Genomic DNA, 9,512 nt, shown 5'->3' on the forward strand with positions numbered 1-9,512 from the left:
ATATTAGGCAGAATTTGGAGAGTCCTACAGAGGAGGGGGAGGAAGAATCAGAGGAACCAGAGGGGTCAGGAATGAGAATAAGGCCCACAGGATCAACTGACCATGACCACAACTATGATCATGACCATGACCATAGGAACTTAAGGCAATCAGGAAGCATGTATGTTACAACTGAGTAGCTTGGTGGTGTTGTGGAAATCCTAACAGTGGGAACAGAAGCTGTCTCTGACTCTTTTGCCTACTTGTGGGAGCCTTTTCCTCCTACTGGGTTCCCTTGTCCATCCTTGATGTGATAGTATGTGCTTGGTTTTATTTTAGCTTATTATGCAGTATTTGGCTAATGTCCCTGGGAGGCCTGCTCTTTTCTGAGAGCAACAGGGTTGGATCTGGAGGGGAAACTTCAGTCAGCATGTAATATATGAAAGAAGAATATATATATATATATGTATATATATATACATATATATATATATATATATATATATATATATTTTAAGGTCAAACTTCTGAGGCCATAAATATGCTGCAAGGGAAACTGTAATTGGCAATATCAGAGCAGGTGCTAGAACTTGCAAGTATAGAGCCCCCCAGAGGGGAGGGGGTAAACACAGAGGTGAGGGGGATTATAGAGAGAGGGTAACTGTGATGGATCAATTATCTTCATTGTATAAGATAGTATCACATAGTGCTGCTTCTTTTTTCCCTTCCTAGACTGGTAATGAAGTGCTCATTTGCTGTTTGACTTTGCTTTGTCACATGCTTAATTATAAACACAGCTGAATAAGTCACAGTGTGCATGTGACACACTTCCAGGAATCTCTCTTCCTGGGTATGACTGATACCACTGTGTTTGCTCTTTATGTACATCCCCAATGTTAGTATATTAGCATGAACCCTTATCCAACAGTACTAAATGTCCCTAGTTAGTATACTGAAGTATCTCCCTGTGCTAAACTGTGATCTTCTTACCAGGTTATAATCTTGGTCAGAAACTTATGCCTGCTTGTACATAGTAGTGTTAGTGCTTGTATTAGGTTCTCAGCCAGGAGCTTGGCTTGGAGAGAGAGCCATGCTATATTACTTTCCTCTTTGGTCAATAAGCACTTGATTCCAAATACTGATTCCCTAACTTTAATTCCCTTATTGGTTTTCAAGGAGTTATTTGAATGACTTCACTTCTCAGGAATCAGTAATGAGTTCATCCTTTATCATCCCAATAATAGGAAACAATTTCTGGGAAATATAAGACACATTGTATAACTAGAGTCTTATCTTATAAAATAAAATTATTTACAACATGTGTATGTATGTGATTGTGTGTGTGTGTGTGTGTGTGTGTGTGTGTGTGTGTGTGCCTGTGTACAGATGGACTTTTAAATAGAGGACAGAGTCCATGTCAGATGTTTTCCAGCTTAATTGTTAATTTTATTTGTATGTCTGTGTATAGGTACATGTCTGCTTGTCTGTGTTTACTACATGCATACAGATTTATATGGAGGTCAGAACATATATCAGGAAACTAGAACTAGAGTTACACATGCTTGTGAATTGCCCAAAGTGGGTTCTTAGAACCAAATTCTAATTCTCTGCAAGAGCAGCAAGTGCTTTTCACTACTGAGCAGTCTCTATAGCCTTTTATTTTATATTTTGAGCCAATGTTTCTTAATTGAACCTGGAAGTTACCAATTGGCTAGACTGGCTGTCTAGTAAGCTCTAGGAACCTACCTGTGCCTCCAATACTGACATAACAGACCTGTAAGGTCATGTCCATGTCTATTTATTTATTAACTTATTTATTCATATATTTAATGAGAGGAAGAATTTTTAACTTAGATCTTCATGTTTATACAACAAACACTTTCTCTGATTTGTTATTCTGGAAAGTGTGCCTAATGTACAATGAGGTTATTAAAAGAAGTTGTAAGTTCTTTGAATAAATTCTACATCGTCCATTATTTAACTGTTCCTGGTGTTGTCATCTTCGTTGTCAGTGTTGAACAGCAAACTTTAGCCAAGATAAGACATGTAAAATCTTGCATGGTCTATTCATTTACTTCAGTATTCTAATGTTCTATTAAAGATAGGATTTATGTATGAGTATTCTCATATGGAGCGGATAAAAATAAGAAAGAAAAAAAATCACAGAACCCGTATCAACAGTACTAAATGACCCTAGGAAACTTTTACAATAAAGTTCATTCTGTGCTTAGGTGTTTTTTAATTAGTCATTTTCCATCCTTTCAGCTCTCTTTCTAGAAGTAATTTGGGGACACAGGAATGTCAGTGCCAATCTTTACTTGAAGCTCTGATCTTTGATCCTGTTAAGGAACTCTCATAGAGAAAAAGATATCATCTTTTAAAAAACCTTGTCAAGGTGAACAGAACAGAGTGGATTTACTATAGTGTAATCCTTTGTGTTGATAATATTTACCTTTAGGATTATGAAGATGTACCCATCATTGGGCAGCAGGCTATGATGTCTACTTATAAAACAAGTACCTGCTGTGTTGGGTAGACAGGGAAGTTGCTGTCATAAAGAATGATTTGCAAGGACATGGAGTTGCTAAGGAAGGTATCTTCTCCTTTTTGATGTTCTGGAAAATTCCATGTGAGAATACTCATAAGAAAACTCAGCCCATTCTACTGAAGTCAAGCTCCAAGCATTTACTTTGCACTTCTGTATTTTTTGTTTCTTTATTTTTGCTTTTGTTTTCCTTTGAGAGCTGGAGAAGGGAACTTGCTTTCTTTTGAGTCAAGCCTTCCAGGTTTTAAGTTTAAAATTCCCAGTCTCTGGCCATTAGACTCTGTCGACAGTGTCAATTCAGAGACCTAGTTCATCAAGGGATTATACTTTTGATTCAGTAATCCTCCAGATTTGGTAGTTGTTTCGAAAATATTTTCTAAATAGTGCTTACAACCATTAGATAATGCCAAGTGACTACACAGAGCCAAATACTTACCCTCTGTCTTGGCAGGAAAACATTGAAGATTTGAGTAGTTGAATGCCCCTATGATTGTGGGAGAGTCACCCTGCAACCACCTCAAAGATTTGCTTATGATCACTAAATTGTTTGTGGCATTGGGCCAATGGTTTACCTTTAGATGTAGAAGCCCCTCTCACCTACAAACTAACTCAGAAGGACTGCTTGGCCGAGGCCTTAGATTGGTTTGTCTAGATTGCACTAACTACTTCATCTCCAAATTTAACTGCAACCTTTTTCAAGACACGCTCTTAGGTAACTTAATTCCTCCCTTCCTCTTTATTTCTGGGGACACCTTTGTAATTAAGTAAATAGTTCAGTGCATAGAGTTAGGAACCAACCGGTCAAGAGAATTTCCCATGAATGTAAGTTCAAGGAAGTTTAGTAGTTCTGACTCTTCTCAAAGACTTTAACAGGATGCAGTAGCCATTGCAATATGTTAGAGAGATAGGGCACTTCTCTCTAAGCCCTGATAAATGAGGGCCAGCCCTATCTCTAAACCTTTTCTTTTTTTAAGCTTAAAACATATTTTTTTCTAGCATAATTTTCCCTTCTCAATTCTATGGTATGAAAGAAATGGTTATACATTTTTGTCCTCTTCTTTCCATGTGAGCAACATGCCTATACTTGAACATAACTTAGGCAGAATAAATCAGAAGTTCCAAAACTTTGTCCCATACCAAAACGCACCACTGAGAAGAAAGGTAGATTTCATCTGCATTCTGGTGAGAGGATACCTTTTGGCTTGAGATAAACTTTCTGTTTTACAAATCTGAGTCAAAAGTGGCCTAGACTGGTAAAGTTGTTTTCTTATTACTTCTGTTATAAAAGCCAGAAGACTGACCAAGTCCAAGTAAAGAAAATAGTCTGGCTCATGTGATGATGTGTCCCACAGTGTCTTTGATATCATTCTCTCTTGGTCTTGAATAATGATGATACCCTTCCACAATTTGTCAGTTAGGCTATATCTTATCTATTGACCTTTTCTTGTGCTACTCGACTTAAGGAAGGCTTATCCTTAAGCTGATGAAAGGCTTTAGGCCTAGCCATATCAGTAATGGAGAGGATACCTCTAACTGGATTAAAACTTTGTCCTAGAATTGATTATCTTGGCTCTGACTGGCCTGACTACTTATGAACTCTTTATATTCAGAAAAGCATTGCCTCTATGTGGACCTCTTGGGTAAAAGGAAAAAAAATCATTTTCCAAGGGAAATCTTCATGGGTTACCAGAAGTAATTCAAAGGGTAGATGAGGGATAGGCGAAACTACCATGTGACTGAACAGTAATTTGGCCTGTTTTCAAGTCTCAGTTTTATAATCGTGTTGCCACAAAATCAGTTTCATTACTTTAAGCAGACCCCTCAATATCATTAGGTCTTGATTCCCAAATGCATCAGTTACAGAATACCAGAAGTCTTAGAAGAATCTAGTACATTGATGAGTTAGCTGGACAGTTTGACATTAAGTAGATATGAGTAAGCTTGGCCATCTTTGCTGCAATTAGTATACCTTTCAAGGTGAACTGAACCCTCCAGCAAAAATAATCCTCTCTGGAGTTGTGAAGTCTTATGCTGTCTTTGATATTGAATGTTACCAACCTAGTAAAGGCAAGTTTTCTAACTCATCCTTGAACTATCCCAGCTGTACACAGATGTGTAAAGGTTTTAAATTTTAACTTAACAAAATGTTTTACAAATATTCCATGCTAGATGTCTTTCCAACCCTTGGGTTTTTTTTTGTTTTTTTTTTTTAACTTGTTTGTTGTATTTTGATTTGGTTTGGTTTGGTTGTTTGCTTTTTTGAGATGGTTTTTGTGTAGTTTTATTTATCCTGGAACTAGTTCTGTAGACTAGGCTGGCTTCAAACTCATAGAGATCTGTGGCTCTCTGCCTTCAAAGTACTGGGATTAAAGGCCTATAGTACCATTGCCAGGCTCCAACTTTCTTAATGCTTATACTAATCTTTGCAACTGTTGTAGAACCAATGGATTTTTAGAAATAGCTAGGATCAATAAAATATGATCTAGAACAACTGACCATTTTGAGGCCTTCTAAAAGAGTGGAGGGGGAGGGACTGTCATCTTGTGTTAGGAACTGCAGAAGTGAATGAGCAAAGTGAGTGTTAAATAAAGGATCTTAAGGTACTTGGTTCCTGTTCTCACTAATTAACAGGCAGCTGTGTTGGCTGATGGTATGATTAAAGAAACAGGGACAAACCAGAAAATGCATGGGCATTAAGAACCTTTTGTCTTCTAAATTTTCAATAAAAATTGAAATATATGAATGCCCCAGATTATGGAGACTTAGATATAAATCAGAAATCAAGAATTCCAGCACTTTTATATATCCCAACCAAACTCACATACTTTATTTAAGATTTTGGCCAAAACAAATTAGACTTTTGACTTTGAACTTTCTTTGATGTGGGTGAATCAGTCATGTAGGAGTTTAAAGCAAGATCTCTTAAGTTTATGGAGTGCTCTATTAGTTTGGATATGAATTGCAGATACCTTGGGAAGGAAAGAGTGTTACCAAAACCAAAGTGAATGTCAGTCATATACAATGCTATGTAAATGGGGATACCTGAAGCATATACCTGCCACTATCTCTTCAGAAACATTGTGCTGGTTAGACATTATCATACATAAATGGGCTAAATATCAATGGGAGATGTATCTTGATTAGAAACTAGATGGTAAACATTCAAACTACTAATGGCCGATCTTTTTTGAAATATTTAAAAGAGCTGATGAAGCATATCAGACAAACTAAGCATGAGAAGGAACAGGATAATGATGAATCTTGGCTTTCAAAGCTCTAATAAATAAGGAAGTTGGTAGATTTGAGTTGAGCAGGGTGTAGGCCTATTCAGAAATAAATAATACAAACCACAAGACTTCTAAGACTGGCTTGACCTTCCAGTCATGAACATTACAGAAAAGATTAGTTGGTACAGTAATGCTCATGTACTTTTGGTAAATATTAGGTTTATAGGACTAAATGAGATATAGGTTAATATTTAGAGAGAGTTGTCATTTCACTGAAGGACCTGGAACTTCTCACTGAAAAATTAGTTCATATATAAAAACTGAAGAACATAGGCACTATATACCAAGAAGGTTTATTTAGGTTTTATCAGATCTTCTGAGGGACATAGAACAGAATCCTAAGCAAATCTAGAACTAACTGAGACAGGGAAATTGTGGCCTTAGGTTTCAAATTCCTGTGTGTGGGTTTGATTCTCATAACTTACATGACTTTCCAGAACCACCTGTAACTCCAGTTCCAGGAGATCTGATGCCTTCTTTTGGCCTCTGCAGGTACTACATGCATGCATGCATGCGGTACATGTAAACTCAGACAAACACATACACATTAAAAACAAAAAGAACAGTTATGTGTTTCAGACCATATATGGTTCTTCCTTCTAAAGTAATGCAAAGATTTTGATGCTGTCCCCTCAGACTTTAGGAAAGAAAATAAGAAAACCTATTTGAGGTACCTGGTGAAATACAGAAGCAAAGATCTCTGGTATTTTCATTCCACATCAAGAACCCAAGAACAGGAAGAAGTGTCTGTCTCATGATCAGTAACAGGTCATGGAGGGGGAAACAGGGAGTTTTATTACATCAGTTGCTATGCTCTACTTACTGTATCACAAAATACCACACCATATCACGTTTTATGACGATCATTCAGGAATAAGGAAGAGAAAGACACTGGAACTGGAACATCATACTTCTCAAGTTACCCCACACAGTGCGACATGCTATGATGGTTCCTATTTCATTGCTTACAAGGTCAGTTTTGAAAATTCCAGAACCAATTGTCAGATCTGAACAGCAAACTGGCTTGGCCAAACCAATGCACACCACTTTCATGTTAGAAAGAATTTAGTAGAAATATCGATATAGTTGTGCCTATACACCCTATGAAAGGTATGTCATGAAGAAAATATCATTGTTTCAGACCCTTGCCTTAGAAAGCTAGGAATGAAGTGAACTTAGTCTATTTTCTCATTAAAGAAAACTAGAAGCCCCCATCAGTGGATGATCAGTACAGAAAAATTCCAGTTCTGAATCAGAGGTCTTGGGGGCCTGTTGTCTCCCTCGGAGAGCCAAGCAGATGCTCCATCATTTCCTACTTCAAAGAGACTCCATATCTTTGTGAAGTTGTTAATTATTTACTTTCTTTGTTCGTTTGTTTCTTTGTTTTTCTCTGTTTCGTCCTCCCTCCCTCCCTCCTTTCCTTCCTCCCTTTCTTCCTTCCCTTCTTTTACTAAAGAAACTAGTTTGACTTGGATCATGACTAGGACTGCTTAAACCTAAGATTTGAGGATATTTTCAAGAATAGAATTCGTTATTATTACTTACAGACACGATGCTATACAAAATGTCTCCTGAACTAATTCTTCCTAATTGAAATCTTTCAACCCTTGACCAGCATCTTCCCAAGCACTCTCCAACCTCACCCCTGGGAGATGCCATCCTACTCTCTGCTTCTATGAGCTTGCTTTGTTTTGTAACATTCCATTCCACATAGAACTGAGCACATGCAATGCATTTGCCCTTTATGTTTGGCTTCTTTCCACTTAACATAATATCCTCTAGGTTCATCCATATAGTCATGAATGGCAGGACCTCCTTTTCTTTTAAGACTGGCTTAAGCTGCCATTGAAAATTTGTACCATGTGTTCATTATCCACCTATCAGTTGATATTTAAATTGGTTTCAGATTTTTTCTATTGCAAGTAATGCAATAGTAAGCAGATTGTCTCTCTTATAAGACATTCTTTTCTTTGTAGTGGCATTTCAGGATAATGAATCTGTATTTTTGAATTGTGTACATGCCTGCCTGCCTGCCTGCCTACCTGTCTGTGTGCATGTCCATGTAGAGGTCTAAAGAGTTCATCGAGTCCCTTCTTTTATCACTCTCCCTTATGCATGGAGTTTCTCACTGAGCCTGAAGCTAGGCTGGAGGCCAGCAAACTTAAACAATATGTCTCCATTCTCCCAACAATGTGGTTATAGGAACATACAGCTTTTCTCTGGCTGGGAATTTGAATTCAGAACTTTTTGCTTTTGCTGGAAGCAGCTTTACCCATTGAGCCATCCCCTAAGCCTTTCCATTTAAGAAGCTTTCATACTATTTTCTGTATTTTCTCTAAAGCAAAGAGCATGGTCTTTAGTTTGTATCCCTCCAACAGTGTGGAAGAATTCTTTTTGTCCTGTATGTTCTCTTCAACACTTGTGTCTTCTGTTCTTTTGATAATAGCTTTTCTTTTCCTTTCCTTTCCTTTCTTTTCTTTTTTCTTTTCTTTCCTTTCTTCCTTCCTTTCTTTCTTTCTCTTTTTCAAGACAGGATTTTTCTGTGTAGCCCTGGCTGTCCTGGAACTCACTCTGTAGACCAGGCTGGCCTCGAACTTAGACATCTGCCTACTTCTGCTGCCCAAGTGATGGGACTAAAGGTGTGTGCCACCACTGCGTGGTGATACTAGCTTTTCTAAAAGGTGTGTTAACATTTCCTTGTGGTTTTATTTGCACTTCACTGAGGAGTAGTGTCCTGAGTAATTTCCTGCATATGCACTTTCTTTCACAAGCCACATCCTTCTGTGGGCCCTTTCCCAACTCTGCAAGCAGGCTATTTGTCTGCTTGCTGTTTGAGTTCCTCATACATTTTGGATGTCATTAAGTGTATGACTTGTAAAGACTGCCTTCCATTTCATAAGTTCTATCTTCACCTTACTGATTTACTCTTTTTGCCATGAAGTAGCTTTTAAATTCAATGTACACTTGTTTGTCTTTGTATATGAAATACAGCTGCCACTACAACTTCTGTGACCTCCCATGTCTCTTGATTTATTGCATCTTCCAGATGTTAGATTGAATGTCACATCCCTAGAGACCACCTTGCTGTAAAACAATCCTCCCTCCATGATCTTTACTGGGCTCCATCAAACCACTCTACTGATTTCCTTTTTCATAGGAAATCATCTTTACTTACTGCTTTACACTGATAGTAAAGTCAAAATTAGAGGAGTCAGGTGAATCTAGCGCCATGGTGCTTTAATGAGTGAGCAATAAAGTTTGAAGCCCCTTCGAATAGATATAAATATCTAAATTACCTCAGGAGAAATGTATTCTTGAATACAACATAAATGACTTTTTCTGTCTGTCTAGTTCATTGCCTTCCTATCAGTAGGAACAATAGGTAGGGTTTAGGGAAAGATGTTGTTTTCCTCCATTAGCAGAGGTTGGAGGTTAAAGGTCTTCTTTGTAGTTTTGTGATAAGAGTCTAGACTCACAGTTCCTGATATCTGAGGGTAGTTCTCATCATTCTAGGAGGGCTACATTTGTCATGTAGCTGTAGCTTCCCTCTGTGCATGCTGTACAAGGTCTTCTCAGTACTCAACAAGTACTCAAAATGTTTACCTGATTCAATCAAAAATCAGATAAGCAGAGCACCTAGTCACTAATGCAGTCTGGTGGCACTGGTCCAGTTTTTTTTTTTTTTTTTTTTTTTTTTTTTT

The sequence above is a fragment of the Mastomys coucha genome, unplaced genomic scaffold (assembly GCF_008632895.1).
Source record: "Mastomys coucha isolate ucsf_1 unplaced genomic scaffold, UCSF_Mcou_1 pScaffold20, whole genome shotgun sequence".
Taxonomy (NCBI): domain Eukaryota; kingdom Metazoa; phylum Chordata; class Mammalia; order Rodentia; family Muridae; genus Mastomys; species Mastomys coucha.